This window comes from Solanum dulcamara, chromosome 9 (genome assembly GCF_947179165.1).
Source record: "Solanum dulcamara chromosome 9, daSolDulc1.2, whole genome shotgun sequence".
Taxonomy (NCBI): domain Eukaryota; kingdom Viridiplantae; phylum Streptophyta; class Magnoliopsida; order Solanales; family Solanaceae; genus Solanum; species Solanum dulcamara.
The window spans coordinates 11,505,768-11,523,596 of NC_077245.1; the positions used below are offsets into that span (position 1 = coordinate 11,505,768).

Genomic DNA, 17,829 nt, shown 5'->3' on the forward strand with positions numbered 1-17,829 from the left:
TTTTGGATCAAAAAATTATTAGAAACATATTTTTTACTACTACTACTTCTTCTTCTTCTTACTTCTATGTTTTGTTCTTATTTCGAGGATTTTAATTAAAGTCATCTTCTTGCATGGATTATCGCCATTTTTTCTACCTTTCTTTATTTTTTTAGTTAATAATTTTAAAGATTATATATGGATTATGGATATTCAACAATTAATAATAAATTCTCCCATTTTGATAATTTCTCGTGTTTCTCTTTCAGTTGAAAATTTCTGATCGAAAAATTGGACAAAACAAGCATGTTGCCACTAAATGAAGTTGTCGATTTTTTTAAAAGGTCTATCACTTTTTTTCTTCTTCCTTTGTTAAATTGTGAATTAGTTTTGATTGTGATATTTAACTATATTTTGGTATATTATTCGTTGGTATTATAATTGTCTTTAATTAAACTTATTTGTTGTATTTGAGATATAAGGTTATAGTTAAGTGTTAAATCTTGATATGCAGAGCTTTTATTTGAATGATAAACCTATAAATTTAGGGTTATAGTCTATTCCTTCAATTTGGGGCTTACTAATTAAATTTGAAGACGAATCAAGTATATGTTATTCATTGTAAATCAAATTTAGTCTATCTAGCCATATCTATATTAATGCATCAAACATATTACCCTACCCTACTATAGACAAAATTATCTTTTACTATTTTCTTCATATAAAATTGTAATTATACATAAACACTAATAATATAATATTCTAAAATTTTCCAAAAAAAAAACTGTCCTAAAATTCTTAGCTTCCACGATATCCAAAAGCTTTTAACAACTAAGAACTCCAAAAATCAAAAATAAAGAAGACATATGAATTAGGTAATAAATAAATATATATAGCTAACTTTATATAACTTTATGAAGAAGACATAAATTTAGAGTCATGGTCACGTCATCTTAAATATATACAAATTTAATTGACCTTCTTCCTACATAATTTAGGTCTACAAATTAAATTCTACAAAAACAAATTTCTCCCTATTATCTTAATAATAATTGAGAGGAAAATGGTTAAAAAATAATTATATTTAAAAACGAAGTCTTTTAATGAAGGACAAAAAGTGACAATTGATGTCGTCACTAATTAAACTAAAACATTCGTGAGAAGATAGTTTTGTCGGTATTAATAATCTTTTTAGTGAAAAAATACAGTATCAACTATATTTTTTTATATTTTTACTGATGAATGAGTTAGTCATAAGTATTATGCATTTGCGAGTAAAAAAGAATTTCATAGTTAATGTAACTTTATTTACTGACGAAACACTAAATCGTTCAAACAAATGCCATATATTTTAACGTTAACTATTATTTAAATTATTTTTTTATATACATTTCTTATTAATTGACGCAATAAATAAGTGCAAAGTACGTACTCTAAACTAGTATAATAAACTATCTAAGATTATTCAAAAGAGCTAAAATTTGAGAATTTGTTCTCCTTATGAAAAGGTGGGTGCTTTAAAATAAAATAAATTTCATAATAAATCATCTTTTGGGAAGATTGACTACACTACCAGTGTTTCTTACTTTTTCGTTGCAAGCATTTCGAGTTCGATAATAGGCGTTTAAAGTAAGAATATTTAGAACTTGAGATGTATTGGGCATAAATTCCAATTGGAAAAAAAAATCAAAAGTTTGTAAGAGAAGACTATTACTCCATTCTACGTAAGGATTAATTTACAAATACTGCATTTCAATAATTATAGATTCCGAAGACTGCGTATACATCATTTTATTCAGATTCCACTTGTAAAATTATATCAAATATGTTATTGTTGTTAAATTACTTGTTTATGGTTAAACAAGTCATTATATGGACCATACTCAGAGTAACAATATTTTTTTGGAACAGTTAAGTTGAATGGTGGTTGCCTGTTGGGTTCAATTAAACAATGTGCAAATAGAGTAAAAATCAAATATTTTATTTTCCAATTGCCTCCTCATCATGCCCATTTGAAACTTCTGAAATTCTCGTTTTCATATGCAGAGATATTTTGAAATTTGAAGTATCAGAATTTGAAGCTTACGAGTTCTGAACTCTAAATTAATAATATGTACAAAATTCAATTAATTTTTAAAATAAATAGATGATTTAAATCAAAGCTACTGAATTCGATTGAATCCGATACTCTCACTCCGCCCTATTTGATTCTATTCCAACCTTGTGGCCCCCTATGTTTCAATAGTAAACTTGTGCCAAAGTATGAACGCATATATTTTTGAGTGAAAAGTACCAAACTAACATACAAGTCCATTTTCAATAAATTCTGAGCAGTTTCGTAGAAATGGTAATGAATAACCTTCACATCAAAGGTTTAATGACATTAATTCTAATATATTCATTTCCACTTTCCATTTCATCAAGCACCAGTGGTCTAGTGGTAGAATAGTACCCTGCCACGGTACAGACCCGGGTTCGATTCCCGGCTGGTGCAACCCCTTTTTGTCGATAATATAATCACAAGAAATACTCATTTTGCAAAATCAAAACAAGTAAACAAAATTAGTTTCATGTTTGAAAAGATCATATTCCTGTTGTACAAACTTGAGCATTATATGTATCCTCGTTATAAGTCAGCAAAAGACTTGAGTTTCTCAATTATGGAGTCTATAACAGAATGAGAGTTCTTGGTGCCTTAAAGGCCAGATGTTTTGGTGCTATAAATGCTCCAGAAACCAACTTCTTTTTTGGTTGTAAAGCCAACCAGATAATTGTATCTGCACCTTCCTCACTACTTCTAATTTTACCTTCAAACCTACAAAACATAAATTTCATGTATCATGACTATTATTAAAGCAAGAATCATGTATCTAGACGATTAACTTACGATTAGAAAAATCCGGCAAACTCTTGGCTACTCCAGGCGTCTCGGCCCAACCTGGATGCATGGAGTAGAAACCAACACCTTTATCCTTGTACATTTCACCCCATTTTTCTGTCAGTGCAATATGAAATGAAAGATATACAATCCATTGAGTTGATGGCAACTTTGATGAACATGATATAGCTTTGTTCTAGAAAGTAGAGAGAGTTGTAATTGAGATGGGGAGCAAACAAGCAAGACACATGAACAAATTATACATTTGTTGATTTGGAAGATCATAATGAAGCATGCATGTCGGTACATCCAGTTTATCTATACTACACTAGATACAAAGAAAATCACATACAAAATGTAAAGGAAGGACAAATGTTTTGTTAAGACCAAGTGGTAAACTTTTTTACCGAGTTCTAAAACATAATGAAAGGGGGAACTCTAAAGCTGTTCCACTGTAAAAAAAGTTAGAATGAACTATTCCCTACTTTCTCAACGGTTCTCTTTAAATATTACTGTAACTCGCAGTGAAGGATTTGATGTCCTAGCAAGATGGATAAAAATGCACTATATTTGTCCATGTGACTTAAGGAGATCCCATCATCAACTAATTTCTCGGAATAAACCATATGAGTGGCACTGTAGAATTCGGTTGTGATCAAGGTAAAGGTCTTAATTGGGATCAGCAAATCAAATTCCAATTTGCTGTAAGATGAAACTGAAAAAAGTTGTCTAGGAATGAGGGAGACATAGACCTTAGATATCAAAGATGAAAATACACATCTTTTACATGATCATAAAAATCATGCTGCCACACACACATTCAGAAGAGAATTGTGATACGCCCAAATTATACCTCGACAAAAAGATATAAAACAGTCATTATCAAATATAGAACCCAACTAGGTTGGAGTCGAATCTCATAGGGAATAGAGCGACAACTAAGCCGTATGCGGTTATTTTATTGTTAGTTACTTATTTCCGACACAAAGTGGAAATATATATATATATATATATATATATATATATATATATATATATATATATATCTGAAAAGTTAATAGTAACCACAAGCAATTTACAACAGCTGGATATTGGTGTTTATCAGGAAAACTACCCAGGTTTGTGTTAATCAAAACACATTGACCACTCTTTTAGGTCAATACAGAATGACTTTACACCTTGCAGTTTGTATCAATTTATCACACATTTTGTCATACTTAAACTTTTTTCAACCATCTTAAGCATATGCCATTTTTATTCTTTCTAACTAAAAATGTTTCAAGTCAATCACTGATAATCACTCAAAGTAGTTAATCTTGTTACAACATTAACTATTAGACGAATTTACAATTTGAATTATTGTTGTTAACTCTTTTCTCCAAGTTTAATCTTTTACTCGAACAAGTCAAACCTAGGAAAGGATCTAATGTTTGCAACCATTAGAAATCAGTTAATATGAAGGAATTAACAAGATGCGCGATGCACTACTTAGGTCATTCCTGTAACACCCCAATTTTTTTCCGCCAAGACTCGAATCATTTTTCATGTGCGTGTAGGATCGAACTCGGTGATTTCTAATTGTATTTATGAGTTAGGATCAATTCCTAAGTATTTGAAGAGTATTAGATGTGTTTTAGAGTCATAAGGGATCTCTAACACCAAGCCGAGTCCAAATAATTTTTATCGGCTAAGTTTTCAAACGAGTTCGTATAAGGGTCAACTTCAAACGACTATATCTCCTAGAATAACGAATTGGGTGGATCATAACCTATAAAATTAAAGGTCTTTGACTCTTCTTTCCAACGCCACCAAGATTGTATTTTTTTGAGTTTGGAGTAAAAAGTTATACTCAGTCAAACAAAAGGGTCCGCGACAAGTCGGCATCGCGGACCTGCAGCGAACTTGGATAATTTTTCCAGATTTCATTTTTTTGTCGACCAGAAAGGTGCGCGACAAGTCCGCATCGCAGACCTCTCGCAGACTTTTCCAGTTTTCCAGATTTTGTAGGGATATTTTGGAAAAATTACCTAATATCTATATATACAAACTTGGAACGTTTTGGGGTAAAATTTTGCAGTCTTTCACCTTCAAAGAACCCTAATCTTCATCCTCTTCTCTCACATATTATCTCCAACAAGATTTGCCCTCAAAACTCAAGATTTCAAGCTTCCCATTAAAGACCTAACATCAAGATTTCTTCAAAATCTACTCTAAGGTATGTAAGGCTAACCTAAAATATGGATTGAGTTCTTTCATATGCCCCATAGATGTGATAGATGAAAATTGTGAAAGGCTTGAATCTTTTATGAAGATTTTCTTGAAATTTTCCTAAACTCTAGAATATTTTTATATACTATTAATCGATTGATGATTTTCATGACTTGAATTCTTGAATAATTATCTTTTATATTTATTTCACAAACCATAGTTACATATTGACTACAATGAATTTTTGTATATAAATTCATATGCATTGATGGTGTTCTCGAATTAAATTTTGTTGACAGTATGGATTCATGTATTCATTCACATGAATCCAAGATGAGATTTCTTTTTATTATAATTTGTCTTGAGGTTGAGATTGATAGTTTTTATGTAAATATTGATTTCAAAGGGAGATAATGTATTTTTGTTAATGAGTGTAAATAAAATTGAATATAGAGATAAATGGGGACTTTGGAGCAAGATGTTTGATGATGATGTGAATGATGGTTATCTTTAACATATGTGGAATGATTGATGAAGAGGTATGTTGATGATGATGTTTGAGATGAAATGGATTGGAGTCTAATGTGACTACATAATATGTGATTACATAATATGTGATTTACATAATTTGATTTGATTGGAGTCATATGAGTATAAATGATTGTTAGAGAAGGAGTTTTAAATAAATGATTTGTGAACATTTTTGCATAAACTATTTATACACTATTTTGAGTTTAAAGAATGATTATTTTTATCTTTGATTTAAAAAAGAGTTTAAGCATGAGTTAAGTTTGAGAAGTCTCTTAATTATTACTTTAAACATGAGTATTTTGAATATAAACAAGTTGAGCATTTTTACATTAAACCGTCTATTTTGAGATTGAGTTGGGGAGTTTAAAAATTATGTTTTAAATGAATTTAATATTTACTACATTCGTTGAGTTGAGATTCTATCAAATTTAAAGAGAAGAGTTTGATGATTGAGATGAGTTGATTTAAAAGAAGGTCCAATGAGAACAGATTGATTGAGTTTTGAAAAGAGTCCAATGAGACTAAATGAGTTGATTTGAAACTAAGTCTAAAAAGACTAAATGAGTATTTTGTGTATTTTACTCACTTGATAGATATGAGCATACTGAGTCTTGAGAGGAGTATTGAGCACCAAATTGGATAAGAGTATAGTCCATACTCGAATCCCATGAACTACGTAGCCAACGTAGGAAGGAATTGAACCGTTAAAGTTGGATGTTTTCCATTTCATTGTTCTGAAATGATACGATTTGATTGATTGATGGATTCATGATTGATTGATTCGTTCATACCCCGACAAAGTATGAATGGATATGGCAATAATGTTGGCTTGTTGTACATCACTGGCTCATAGGTGATGTTTGTCGGTTAGAGAAACTCCCAAATTAAGTGGATTGTGCATGATATGATTGGTTTGATTGTGATTATAGATGATTGAGTCGAATTGTGAAACATTTCTAAATTCTAATTTGCATATCTATTGAGTTGAGTCCTTTTACTTTATTGTTGAGTTGATTGTATATGATTAGATGGTATGTGATTGGATTGTATACAATTGGATTGGATTGGATCAAATATTGTATACACCCATTAACCAAATCAAATGCATCCTGATGAATAGTGGGCTAGTAATAACCACATTGAAACACCTTTTGCACAATTCGGGCTTCATCATGGTGTCTTCCAATAGGAGAAGAATGACACACTTCTAGTATACTTAGTATTTCGGCTTCAGGCATGCAACGCCTGATCAAATTATCAGCATACAAACTGAACAAGTACGACTCATCCCAATAGTATTTATTAACATCATGTAGAAACTTTTCTCTGCTGGAACGTCAGGTCTTCAGGCATCATTTCTCTAACAAGGTAATTAGCAAAGTCAGCATACCAAGGAATAAGATCAAGCATAGCGGCTAATACCTGCTCATTTGGGAATGAGTCATTAATCTCTAGCCCATCCCCACCTTCTTTCTCAGTTTTTAACCTCGACAAATAGTCTGCTGCTTGATTTTCACACCCTTTTCCGTCTTTGACTTCAAAGTCGAATTCTTATTGCAAAAGAACCCATCTGATCAACCCTGGCTTTGCATTTTTCTTCTCCATTAAGTATCTCAGGTTTGCATGGTCGGTATGTACTATCATTTTCGTACCTGACAAGTACGCCCTAAATTTCTCCAAGGCATACACCACTGCTAGCAGCTCCTACTTAGTTATAATGTAGTTCTTCTGTGTTGTATTCAATGCTTTGCTCACATAATAGATTGGGTGGAAGATCTTATCGTGATTTTGCCCCAGCACAACCCCAAGGCTACACCACTGGCATCACACATTATTTCAAATGGTTCAGTCCAGTCCAGAGCAACTATCACTAACGCTGAAATGAGCTTCTCTTTTATACATTCAAAGGCTTTCTTGCATGCTTCATCAAAGTGAAACTTCATCTCCTTCTCTAACAACTTGCACAAAGAGTGTGCAATTTTAGAGAAATCCTTGATAAAACGTGGATAAAACCCCGTATATTCCAAAAAACTTCTAATGCCTTTCACCGAAATAGGTGGAGGTAATTTTTCAATTACTTCAATTTTTGCCTTGTCCACCTCAAGACCCTTTGCAGATATCTTGTGGCCTAATAATATGCCTTCTTTGATTTTGAAGTGACATTTTTTCCAGTTTAGCACTAGGTTTGCCTATTCACATCTTTGAAGTGCCCTACTAAAATTCAACAAACAATCATCAAAAGAATCTCCCACCACAGATAAATCATCCATAAATACCTCTAGAGTTTCCTCAATCATATTTGAGAAGATAGACATCATGCATCTCTGAAACATAGCCGGTGCATTACATAATCCAAATGGCATGCTCTTAAATGCAAAAGTGCCATAAGAACATGTAAAAGTGGTTTTCTCTTGATATTCCGGTGCTATAGAAATTTGGTTGTAGCCAGAGTATCCATCCAGAAAGAAATACCACCCTCTACCAGCTAATCTATCCAGCATCTGGTCCATAAAAGATATTGGGAAATGGTCTTTTAATATCCACTTATTGAGTTTTCTATAATCCAATAGACTCGTCACCTTGTGACTGGCCTTAATAGAATCAACTTATTCTTATCATTATCAACCACTGTTATTTCTCCTTTTGGGGGGACACACTGCACCGGACTGACCCAGCTACTATCCAAAATTATGTATACCACACATGTATCAAGCCACTTAATAATCTCTTTTTTTACCACCTCTTGTATAGGTGGATTCAACCCTCTCTGGAGCTCAATGCTAGGCATGCAATCCTCCTCTAATAAAATTTTATCAGTGCAGATGCCAAGAGGTATGCCTATGATGTTAGCAATGGTCCATCCGATCTCTTTTTTATATCTTTGCAGGACCTTAACAAGAGCTCTAACTTGCTGCTCCATCAAATCTGCAGCAATGATTACCGACAAAGTATTATTTTTGCCTAGAAATATATATCTTAAATGGCTCGGTATTTCTTTCAACTCAAATGTAGGCAGCTCTTCAATAGATGGTTTATCAAAAAGAGTTGGTTTATTTTTCAGATCAAGGTCTACCTTTTTAGGAGCATAGGGATGTGATCCCATACCTCTTAAAGTATTCATTGTTTAACCATACTCCTCTAAACCTTCTCCTTCAAAGTTCATGATCACTATCACTAATATTTCAACTGTGAACCTTTCTTCAATAGAGGACTCAATCACCACCTCATCGGCTATATCTATCACAAACATCACAGTCATGTCATTAGGCTACTTCATTGATTTGCACACATTGTATTTTACCCCTTCATGATTCAGCGTGAAAGTTAATTCACCACTTTCCATATCCACTAAAGCTCTGCCTGTGGCCAAATATAGAACCCGTTTGGATGAGCTTAAAAAATAACTTTTATGTATGAAGTGTTTTTAGAATTTTAAAATGCTGAAAGTTATTTTTATAAATAAGCAGTTGAGTGTTTGGATAAAAGTGCTTAAATGAGGAAAATGATGTGAATTTTAGGTTAAAAGAATAAAAAGGGTAGTTTGGAAATTTAGTTAAAATATAAGGGATATAAAAGTAATTTCCATGATCAAAGAAAATGACTTTAAGCACTTAGAAAAAAAAAATTAGGAATCCTAACTTTTCATTTTTGACTGACTTTAAGAACTTTATGGCTTAAAGTTATGTAGCATCCCCTTTTAGGAGAATGCCACTTACGAAACAAAAACTAATTATTATTATTTCTTTTATTTTACCCTCTAAAAAAACTTATTGAAATACGCTATAGGAGTTTCATTAAAAAAAACTTATTTTCAATACAACAATACTGCAGGTCTATAAAATCCACAAAACTTCAAACTAGTAATTATCACAGAAATATTATCTTCCTTCGTGCATAATGACAAGTCAAAATATAACCTAGTACATTGCATAGCTTGAGTAAAAAGCACACTCTAAAATAACAAAATTAGTCACTCGGTTCAATTTACAAGCCTTCAAAATTTCGTACATAAGTGTCACACATGTATCATGTACAAGTCCCCAAAATAATATACAAAAACTAGATGTATATGTATATGTGATCTTCACAAAAGCTCCCAAAAAATCTACTCCACATGGCCATCTTCATATCCCGTCTTGCACATCACCTACGATAGGAAACAACTATCGCTAAGCATAAAGCTTAGTGGTGTATAACCTTTGAACTTGGAGCCATTAAAAATTCTCCAATTTCCTTGTTCATCATAAGCGGTTCAATACAGTAGCAATAAGTCCAAGTGAACAAGTATATCAAGTATCGAATACAAACCTTGGAGAGTTTCAAAATATCAATACTAATATTCAAAGGCTTAAGTACCAAGAATGCTTATAATTCAATTCAAAAGAGTAGTCATATAATCAATTTCATCCCATATGTACGTCATGCCTTCACACTAAGCACAATCAATATCAAGACGGACCGAAGCCCCAAAATCAAGAAGTATCCATATCAAGAAGGGTCGTCACCCAATATCAAGAAGATCAAAGACCATGTTGAAAGTGGCTTTTCACTCATACTAAAAAATGAACGAAAATCCATCGTCAAGACAAAATGTAAATCCAAAGTCAAGATGGGCAAGATCTGAATTGATAGGTATGCCAATATCGATGACAAATCACTGTAACAAGAAGGACAAAGTCCCAACAAGAATGCAAAATGATCAAGCAATTCGTACAAGTGGGCGATTTAGCGAAAGTTTTGCAATACTTGAGATAATAGTCATACCAAAATACAAAATAAGGAGTAAGGAAATAATCTAACAAAATACTTCAAATTTCAGAAAAATAAAATATTCCAAGTTCAAGTTTATACACGAACCTTGGCGTTTTAGCACACAACAAGTTCTACCATCACTCGAGGAGTTCAATTTCTCTATGCCATAGACCAACCAAAATCCACTTTGACAAACAGTTCCTCTTAGCTTGTATAAGAGAATATACACCTTAAATACACAATCAAATATCTACTTAAGTTTAAAAGTTTCAGCATATCAAAACTAAACATAAAATCACTGAAAATCAACCTAAACTATCAAAACGAAAATTCTGGGCAGCACTACTGCCTTGTATTGCTTCTCAGTTTCGAAGGGGTAAATGAGCGAAATAGGCTTTGTGTCCTAGAGAAAGTTATAACTATATGTCTTAGGGTCACATACAATGTCAAATCACCCCTACAGAAATTATGTACAACAAGATATGCTCAAAATACCACAGCAGTCCATGTAAAATTTTTAAATCAAAATCTGGGCAGCACCTCCCCTGTACTTCATCACCCATTTTTGAGTCAATAAAAGCAAAACTGGGTTTTGTATCCTAAATAAAAGTTATAGTCCTATGAAATATATTTCCAAAAAATCTTGAATCACTCACAACTAAGCTTTACACAAGAAGTTATACTACAATTACTAACAATAGTCCCAACCAAAAATGGGTTTGCAAATAAAGTTTATTCCCCCAATTTTGACAACAACAACTTAACAACAACATCAACAATAATATCAACAATCATTCTACTTCATAAATTAACTAATTTCACCTATTTAGTCCAACCAAAACAGCCCCTAATTCATAAGTCTCAATAAAGCAACAAATAACTTTATAACACTTCTTCCTCCATTTTAATCCGTTAAATCTCTAAACAAGCTTGTTAACAAGGAAAAAAAAACCTCAATCTTACCTTAAGTGTAAGGCAACCACCTTAATACACTCCTTCTTCTCTGAATTTTAGCTCAAAGTGAAGACAACATAGCGTGCAATGTTTTTCTCTTCACAAGCTTGGGTCAAAAATGGCTTCTTAGCCTAGAAGTTCTCCCCCTCTCTCTCTCTCTCTATATATATATGGTGTTCTTGAAGTTTCTGGTCTGAAATGGAAGGAACAAGGTCGAAATTATCCCTTACAAGGTAAGAAATATGGGCCTGACCCGACTTGGAATCGGGTTGGGCCGAATTTTTTGCCCATCTTGACCCTTCTGTCTTATATTGTCCATAACTTTTTATTTCGATGTCATATATAAGCTCACGACCTATGTTTGGAAAGGTATTTTAATTATCTATAACTTTTATTTTAGGAGTTTTCCCAAATTTCCAAATTTTGAGAGGGTTATGACCTCTCTAAGTCAGATTATCCAAAACATAAAAAAAATACATGTTTTTCTTCAAAAAAACTGGGGTGTTACAAGTTAGCATTAAACAAACATGTCCAAAAGCTAAAAATGGGCTTTAAGTTTATTTTGACCAACTTAAAGCCCATCTAAACGGGCTCATAGTCTTCCCAAGATTATGGGGACCTCAAAATCTACCTTGCAATATAGGATCACAAAATCGACTGGAAAAATAAAATGCTCAACCCTTATGAACTCATTACATAAGATCCCCACAGGCCTCTTCACTGATCATAAGCTATTACAAACCTCATTGAAGTCGGTTTGGGAGCTCCCAAACCCAACTGTTTGTAAATTGCTAATGACGTGAGATTTATGCTAGCTCCGAAATCACATAGAGCCCTTGCAAAATTAAATGCACCAATCATGCATGGAATAATGAATGCACCTAGATCCTCTTTCTTCTCAACCAATGACCTTGTAGCAATAGCACTACAATGGTATAGGTTATATGTCGGCTCAAAAGTGACTTTTCACTTCTTCGTAACCAGATCCTTCATGAATTTTGTGTAACTTGGCAATTGCTCCAATGCTTTTACCAAAGGAATGTTTACATACAACACCTTCAACATTGAGATGAATTTCAGAAACTTTTCATCCTCAGCTTTTTTCTTCAACCTCTGAGGAAAAGGAGAAGGTGGCTTTAAAATTTGTGGTAATGGATTCACCACCTTTGTCTCAAATTTCTCCTTACCATTCTTCTTTTCATTCAACTTTTTATCTACTACCTGATCTTTTCTGTCATCATCATCATTAGCAAGAACAACGTCATTTCTATATTTTCGCATGCTCATCATATTCAAATTCAACATCTTCTTCCTGCTTAATACTTCCAGATGTTGGCCCCATGAACGTCTTTCCACTCCTTGTCGTCATTGCCATACACTGCTTATCTTTTCTTGGATTTTGAACTGTGTTACTTGGCAAGGTACCATTCTTTCTTTGATTTAATACGGCTGACAGTTGCCCCATTTTGCTGCTCTAATTACTTAATAGACGTGTAGTGTGAATCTACTAGCTGGCTCATATTAGACAGATCACTTTTTATTTCCCTCACTCCCGAGTCGGTTGATTACACCTTTTGTAATACCTTAGATAGTATATCTTCCAACCTAGAGTTACCTATTCCATTTGCTGCTCTTTCTCCATTACCTGGGGGTACATACACACCACTTCAATATTTTTAACATTGTCCATATTTTGTCAACTCTCTTGATCACAATTTCCTCTGTCATAGTACCCATATTTTTGAAAGTTTTGACCTGGGTTTTCAAAGTTATAAGTCCGAACCCCCCCCCCCCCCCGATTGTTCAGAAACTTCACCTCTTCATCATAATCAAAATATGGATCATCATAGCGGCTTGCAGTCTCAAATAACTTAGCTTTTTCATCCCCACCAAATAGTAGACATTTAGTTAGCAAATCCATTTGAGTCTTTATATGAGCCATATTCTGGTCTCGCTTCTCTTTTCTCTTTCACTGTAATGCTGACATCTCAAAAGTAAACCCCATACCACCTATTTCAGAGTCTCTTGTATGCCAAGCCCTGCTGGTTTTTGAAATTTGGTCTAAAATAGTTGATGCTTCAGTGAAAGTCTTAGACATAAATGATCCACCACAAGCCTGGTCAACAACTGGCCTGGTGACGAAATTACAATATCGGTAGAACAGTTCCATCAAGTGCTCATCTGTGAGATTGTGATTTGGATACTATTTTAGCTTATGACTAAACCTCAACCAGGATTCATGTAGAGCATCATTAGATAGTTGCTTGTGTGCATTGATCTCATCCTTAATCTGCAGCCTCATTAAAGGTGGGAAAAATCACTACAAAAATACTTCTTTTAGTTCTCTCCAGTTAGTAATCGAATCATGCGGGAGCACATTCAGCCACTTGATTGCCTTTCTAGACAGAGACAATGAAAATAATCTCAGACGAATTGCTGTTTGACTAACTCTCGAGATATCAGAAGACTTACATGTAGTGATGAAGTTCATCAGATATTAATGCGCATCGTCTCCAACTGCTCCCCTAAATAATCCTTTTAAGTTTAACAGCTGAATCATGGTGCTGGGGATAATGAACTTCTGCCCTGGTGGTAGTGATGGAAGAACTATAGCCCAAGTACTCTGACCTCATCCATATATGGATCATTATCTTCCAGAGCAAAGTCAACAAATGGTTGACCTTTACCTCTGGGCATTGATTTCTAATGTTGAGATAGTAAATCATCATCTTCCTCCTCATTTTCATCTCCCAAATTGTTATTACCGCCATTGTTCATGTTGTCCCTTGCGCATTCAACTTGCGAATTGACCTTTTAATTTCTGGATCATAAGGAATCAAAGGTTCACCTTTACTGTGGGTACTTGTCATGCACTGACCTGTACCCTTCAAAAGCACAAACACAATAAATAAAAAGTAAAATCAAGAAATAAGACTAATAGTCAAATAACACACACTTGACTTAATAGACAACTGTATCCCTAACAATGGCATCAAAATTTGATACGTCCAAATTACGCCTCAACAAGGAGATATAAAGTGGTCGTTGTCAAATCTAGAACCCAACTAGGTTGGGGTCAAATTCCATAGGGAATAAGGCGACAACTAAGCCGTATGCGTTTATTTTACTATTAGTAACTTATTTTTGAAACAAAGTGGAAATATGGGGTTTTCTTTAGAATATAGTTCTGAAAAGTTAATAGTAACCACAAGTGATTTACAACAGCTGGATATTGGTGTTTATCAAGAAAACTACCCAGGTTTGTGTTAATCAAAACACATTGACCACTCTTTTAGGTCAATACAGAATGACTTTACACCTTGCAGTTTGTATCAATTTATCACACATTTATCATACTTAAACTTTTTTCAATCATCTTAAGCATATGCCATTTTTATTCTTTCTAACTAAAAATGTTTCAAGTCAATCACTGATAATCACTCAAAGTAGTTAATCTTGTTACAACATTAACTATTAGACGAATTTACAATTTGAATTATTGTTGTTAATTATTTTCTCCAAGTTTAATCTTTTACTCGAACAAATCAAACCTAGGACAGGATCTAATGTTTGCAACCATTAGAAATTAGTTAATATGAAGGAATTAACAAGATGTGCGATGCACTACTTAGGTCATTCCGTACAAAACTCTAGATTTAGGTCAAATAGATTCCACAATCCTAGGTTTTGGGATTTAGCCACTCATGATTATGAAAACAAGAGGTATTATTGCATTCATTTAAAGGAAAGAAACTTACAAAAGATTAAATAATCAATACTTTAATTTTGTAATTCATAGTTTTTGTTTAATAAACCACACTCCAAGCAATACTGCGTTCTGTGTGTTCTCCCAAAAACAAGATGTTGAAATAAAATCTAAAAGTTGGTATTTATAGCCTTAGAAAATACAATTCAAAAGTCAACATACAGCTCTCCGACGTCCGCCTGATGGTGGAGATGACGGCCCATCACAGACTCAATGGTCCATTACAGACTCGACAATCTGTCACTTACACCATCAGTACTAACCAGTGCTGATAAGTGAGAAATCCTATTTTGACGACGGAGATGACGGAGTGTCAGAGGTGTGATGGTTCATCAGATATTCCGTCATTACTCTTCCTCTTGGCTTCACTGATGTTTAAGTCTGACGGCGTAATTGATGGCCCGTCAGTGATGCGATGGCTCATTAGAGCTACCGTCATAACTATCAAATTTTATCCCTCTTTTGGTTTAGCTTGACGATGGTTTGACGGCCCATCGTGAGAATGACGGTCTGTCATACCTACCGTTAGGTCTCTATTTTTGCAGCTCTTTGCTTTGTTTTGCCTTCTTATCTATTTCCTCTGATTTCCCTCCTTGATTCAATAGAAAACTATTAAAATACCCTATAGTTGTTTAAGAACTAATATTTTTTTCTTGTTAAATACATTAGATGTGCCATCAAATGCGGGCACATCAACTTATTAAAGCTAGTAAACTAGTATGCATACATGAGTCTGTTAATCATGATGTCCATCCAAAGAGAGTTTGCATGGAATGCAGAGATATTCATAACTCCAATATCGAAGGCCTAGAAAATACTAGATTGTGTGAAGAGCGCATCAGTCAGAAAAGAAAAAGTACGGAGACCGCACCTCAAGCATACAATTTAAACATGAAAATGTACTCACATCACATAGAAGTAGCCATAATGTATTCGGAAAAAAGTTAAGAAAACCTTCCAACCTCTAAATCAGGCAGTCTTGAGAAAGTTTTTCCTCTTCTTTTTAAAAAAGAACTGACTAACATCACATTTCTTTATGGAGTATTATAACTAACAAATGGGAGATTATAGAGGGAGATTGTACACGGAACTTCAATAAACTTCTTGGATGAAACTTTAATTATTTTGAAGCAATATATTCTCTTAAGTTATGCCAAGAAGGATATTTATACATCAAGGAGTAAACCTTTATGTTACACCAGGGAGAGGAAAATAAAAATCACTTATTTCTCTAGGATCTATAACTCACTGGACACAGAAATGACAAGCCTCATTTGAGAATAATGTTTACAGACTTCATACCAAAACCTAGCTTATTGGAGGCAGGTTCTTCGTAATATCATAAAGCGGACAAAGAGGATGAAAGAGGGAGATAGACTTTAAGTTCACATCTATCATTAGAAAAACTTCACACTAACATAACAATATTACAAGGCTTTTTTATTAGGTATCAAGGAGTCTCCTAGACTCGCACTTACTAAATGCATTCGCAAAAACATTATGAACTTAGCCACAATGATAACTTAAATTTTCTTATAAGTACTACCATTTTTTATTTACCTGAACTCTCTTGTTCTGACCATACTGTATCACCCCGTCAAATGTGTCACCACTAAACTACAATATAGTTTATCAAATAATAATTTTTCTAGTAAGAAGAAGGTATTAAGAAATTTAGAAATTTCTTTTACCTGTAAATCAATAGTCAATGGAGATTTTTACATTCCACCAGAGGAAACTATGATAATATGACATCAGTATGGCCTTCTCGAGGAGTGGTAACATCAACTCAGTCAAGGTGTAAGTTCCAAGAACATTTGTAGCAAAAGTCAGTTCAAATCTGTTTTTAGATTATAAAAGGATATTATTAACCTTTGAACAACTGTCCAATAAGAGTTTTTATGAAAGTATTAAACATAACCCTGCCTACCCTTCTGGTGTGATGTCACAATTAACTTTAAGCAGGCCAGCATTATTAACCTTTTCATATATATATATATATATATATAATAAAAAATAAAATGATAAAAAAGAATTAAAATCATCTTAGAAGACCATTAGACGGTGTCCAATGAAAAAGTTCACAAATGAGAAAAGGTATACTACCAGGACATGGACAGGCACATCTTTTGAGAAAAACCTGGAAGCGAAGAATTTGACATCATTGACTGAAGAAATATCACAGACCTACCAATAATGAAACATAAGTAACCAATAAACGAACTTTAAAGCATCCTCTCGCACCAATTCAGTTAATTAAAGTAATAACTACCTCCAAATAGACATTTTTATTTCCCGTGTTTGAGTGAATTTTTGTAAGAGCAGCCTCTCCCCTCTCTTTATTACGGCATACCATATAGACGATCACCCCACTTGAAATATTCAAAAGACATAGTTGTTTGTCCAGTATATATAATTCTTGAATTGATCTCTCAATGCCAACTGTCAGAGAAAGAAGAACTTAAGGCAAGATAAGCACCGTGCAGCAAGACCCCCAGTAGTTGCGAAATTTATGCCGGAATTTACACCTGTGACAATGCAATTCTTTTCCATTCATTTGAATTATTGCCAAAGATTAACTTATCGTATTCTTGAAATTAAAGGAGAGAATTGGAGCAACAATAAAGTTGTCTTTGCTTATATGTCATGGATTTGAGCCATGAAATCATCCATTGACTTTTGCACAAGATAGGCTGCCTACATCACACACCCCGATGCGGCCCTTCCCCAAATTGTGAGTGAACGGGGAATGCTTCATGCG

At 33.6% G+C, this 17,829-nt stretch overlaps 1 non-coding gene and 1 pseudogene across 1 annotated transcript; one reads left to right on the forward strand and one right to left on the reverse strand.

The window, feature by feature from the left end:
* The first annotated feature begins 2,402 nt into the window (after positions 1 to 2,402).
* On the forward strand, positions 2,403 to 2,473 carry TRNAG-GCC (transfer RNA glycine (anticodon GCC)). Its single transcript has one exon. It is a non-coding gene; the product is annotated as a tRNA-Gly (tRNA).
* Positions 2,474 to 2,605: 132 nt separating this feature from the next.
* On the reverse strand, positions 2,606 to 17,621 carry LOC129903533 (uncharacterized; annotated as a pseudogene).
* Between the last annotated feature and the right edge of the window lie 208 nt (positions 17,622 to 17,829).